We start from the raw sequence: 3,149 nt of genomic DNA on the forward strand, positions 1-3,149 counted from the left end.
AACCTCCCACTTGGGATTTCAGCCTTTCTCATTGGACAAGCCCATTTTGAGAGGCGTGAATCTTCTCGGACCTTAAAGGCCTCACTTCAGTGACCCGCCCAGAGTCGGTGGTTCGGTTAGATTCTAAGATGAAGACATGAGCTAGAACGCTCCAGGACACCCTAAGTTTTGTGCCAGGCCTCGGGCCTTGACTTTCCATTCACCAACATAATCTGACTCAAATTGGTTCTTTTTCATCAACCAACTTCAGCAAAGATCAACTTGAACCTTCAGATTGCATCAAGCCTCTTTCAGACAGACTGTGCAAGTATCAAACTTGGTCTTGTTAATTGATACATTAGGTATGAGTTTAAAAACAGTGTCAACCTAAAAGTGTGTGCTTGATAGTCCAGGTTAGAATAGGGCGTGACTTGAGATGTGCTGTTGTGTCCCTATTTGCTGGCTTGTTTAAATGCAGATAAAGTAGGGGCTTGAATTGGTACCTCTATTATGATTGAAAGAGTCCTTCTGCATTTCATGCTTAATGGTATCAGTGTAAGGTTAATCTGATCTTAGCAAAGAAACCCTAATTTCAGTATTAAAGCATAAATCTGTTCTGACAAAGCATAAATCTGAATCTCAGCTCAGCGGCATGTCCAAACTGTACCATTAATGTATTAATCTGTTTTAGTGAAGAAATCACAAAATTGCAGTATTGTTTAAATTGTTTCTGAAATCTCAGTACAGTTATATCAAGGTAGATTTGAGTGATGCTCCCCTTTCTACAGCATGAAGGCCTTATAAATTATAATTAGATTGAAGCAATTCATCTACACTTTAACTGTATATATACAGGCCTAGCAACATGGTGGTCATTACTGTCACGGCAGAGAAGAGTCAGGATCCAAGTGCGAGTGCAAAGGTAAGGTTTATTTAGTAATCACAATAACGGAGACACAAGGTGATAATCCTCGGGTCCTGGTCAGAATCAGAGCTCCACTGAGAAATCCTTCAAGCACTGTGTTGACCAAACCAAGGAGAAGGCTGAAGTGTGTTTCACTCACTGAGTGAAACTAAATGTGTAATACTGTACTTTAGTATTCATATGTGAGGCACACATAACTACATACATGTTTAAACCGGCTTTAACTTACAGTAAACCTGTTTTGGTTATTCTTTAAACGAGTCCAAGAAGTTTATTGTGAAATTAGAGAAGCACTCACAGAAGTGCTTATTTAATGCAACAAGTCTTGAAGGACTGAAAGCACCACGTTTTAAAACTGTGGGCCACTTCTTTAGAATAGGCAGACACTAAACTGTTTGAATTGCACTGGCATGCATTGGTTACCGTGACATCAACTTGTCATGCATTGGTTACCATGACAATGACTTGTCACAGGAAGCGCTAACTTCATATAGCACGCACGATGCCATGTTGTAAACAAACCACCTGAAGCAGCTAAGCTAACATGACTTAGCATAGTTTAATCTTAGGCTAAGCTACCAAATAGCTTTAACAATTAGGGGTTAGCACTCTTTAATTGAAGCTTTTAAATACAGCATGTGTGTATGCAGTGTGAAGTAATTTGAACTTAACCTAATCACTGGTTTCTGATTTTTTTTCCCTTTCTTTTCCCTCTTTTTCTATGTTTCCCAATCTTCAATTCGTCTCAGCGAATTTAACTATCTTAGATGTATCCTTCCTGAATGCTATTGCTCAGTTACTAGTTAATTAAATCTAAATTTAATTACATTTTAACTGTCTATCTAGAGAAGAATCATTAAGTTATTGGGTGTTTTTAGTAGCAGTGAATAACACACTACGGAGGGCGGGGCACACACATGGCATGGCATCAGCATGGGAGCTGAACACGCAGCAGCTGTTACCAGACATGGTGTGTTGCCCAACACAAATCTTACAGTTAATCATTAGTGCTACTGATTGTTCCTAATACCAGATTGATTACCCTGTTTTAAAAATATCAGTCAGCTAATTTTAAATCCATTTACATGTTATGCCCCCTTTTGTTCCCCTTTGGTTTGATGTTCTCTCTGAACCTCAAAAGGAACCAGAGACACTTCTGTTTTTGATTTGTTTATTTTCAACATGTGCCCTAATTTTATGACCCTGTTATACAAGTCATCTAGACAAATACTAGGGCACAACTATCATCCTGAGCACCAAATAATAAGCATAATCTGAATAGAAATGCTCTCCTTTTCCTTTTCCCTCTTCTACTTCACTTCCTCAGAGATTGAGCCTGTTGTGAACATCAGTAAGTTCTGAGTGATAATTTGACAATAAGAGCAGTCTAAAGTCATCCATCAAAACCCTGTTTACGCCCTTTTCAGCAAGCATATGCTGACCCAAACCTATTTTAGCATTCTGTCATCTACAGCTAAGATAATAACCTAATACTTCAGCTAAGCACACCTGGCAAAACCTAGCTGTAAAACCTAGCTCCACACTCTGTTTGATCTTGTAGTAGTCTCTAGCCCTTACTCTCAACACAAGTTTGCCAAAAAGTTGCAGATGCTCAGACTAACTTCCCAGCTTGCAGACCAAAGAGGACTAGCCAGGCGTTGTGAGGAACACCCTTCTACCCAGGGCCGACGACCACCTACTGCACCAGAGCCGAAGGCAGCTGGACACAGAGGGAGGAGTGCCACGGACTCATGACTCAAGCAGGAGTCGTGACTGCAGGGAGCTCACCAGGGTCGTCGTCTTCCTGGCCAACAACCAGGGTCTGAAACAGGAGGTAAATGATCTCGGGCAACAGCTCACGGCGGTATCCCAAAGGGACCCCAGCGGAATGGAGTTACAGGGGGAAATCAATAGACTTCAAGAGACTCTGATCCAGCAGTTGAACAACACTCAAGACAAACTTGACATGGTTCAAAGAGAACTCAGGTACTCTTATAGGCTGTAAAAGGAAACACAGTGGGAGAGACACCCTACTCCTGCATCCTCACTCAGCAGTGCAAGCTCCCTCAGGTGCACCAAGCTACGAAGGGGGGGGGGAGCCAGCACTTAACAACTCAGCAGACAGAACCATAATACCTCCAGCAACCACAGAGAGGAGGGGGTCCCTTCCAAGCATCCCTGCATCAGCGCATGATGTGACCCTCAGAGACCTTGACAAGCTAGCCAGAAAAATCCCAGCATTCAC

At 42.0% G+C, this 3,149-nt stretch overlaps 1 long non-coding RNA gene across 1 annotated transcript in view; it reads right to left on the reverse strand.

Moving 5' to 3' along the window:
- The window catches only part of LOC107573724 (uncharacterized), a 21,900-nt gene extending 20,770 nt beyond the window's left edge, over window positions 1-1,130 (reverse strand). The window contains exon 1 of the long non-coding RNA XR_001607559.1: window positions 1,120-1,130. This is a non-coding gene — a long non-coding RNA (uncharacterized lncRNA). The remainder of the gene's footprint in view (window positions 1-1,119) is intronic.
- Between the last annotated feature and the right edge of the window lie 2,019 nt (window positions 1,131-3,149).

The sequence above is a fragment of the Sinocyclocheilus grahami genome, unplaced genomic scaffold (genome assembly GCF_001515645.1).
Source record: "Sinocyclocheilus grahami isolate Dianchi unplaced genomic scaffold, SAMN03320097.WGS_v1.1 scaffold2016.1, whole genome shotgun sequence".
Taxonomy (NCBI): domain Eukaryota; kingdom Metazoa; phylum Chordata; class Actinopteri; order Cypriniformes; family Cyprinidae; genus Sinocyclocheilus; species Sinocyclocheilus grahami.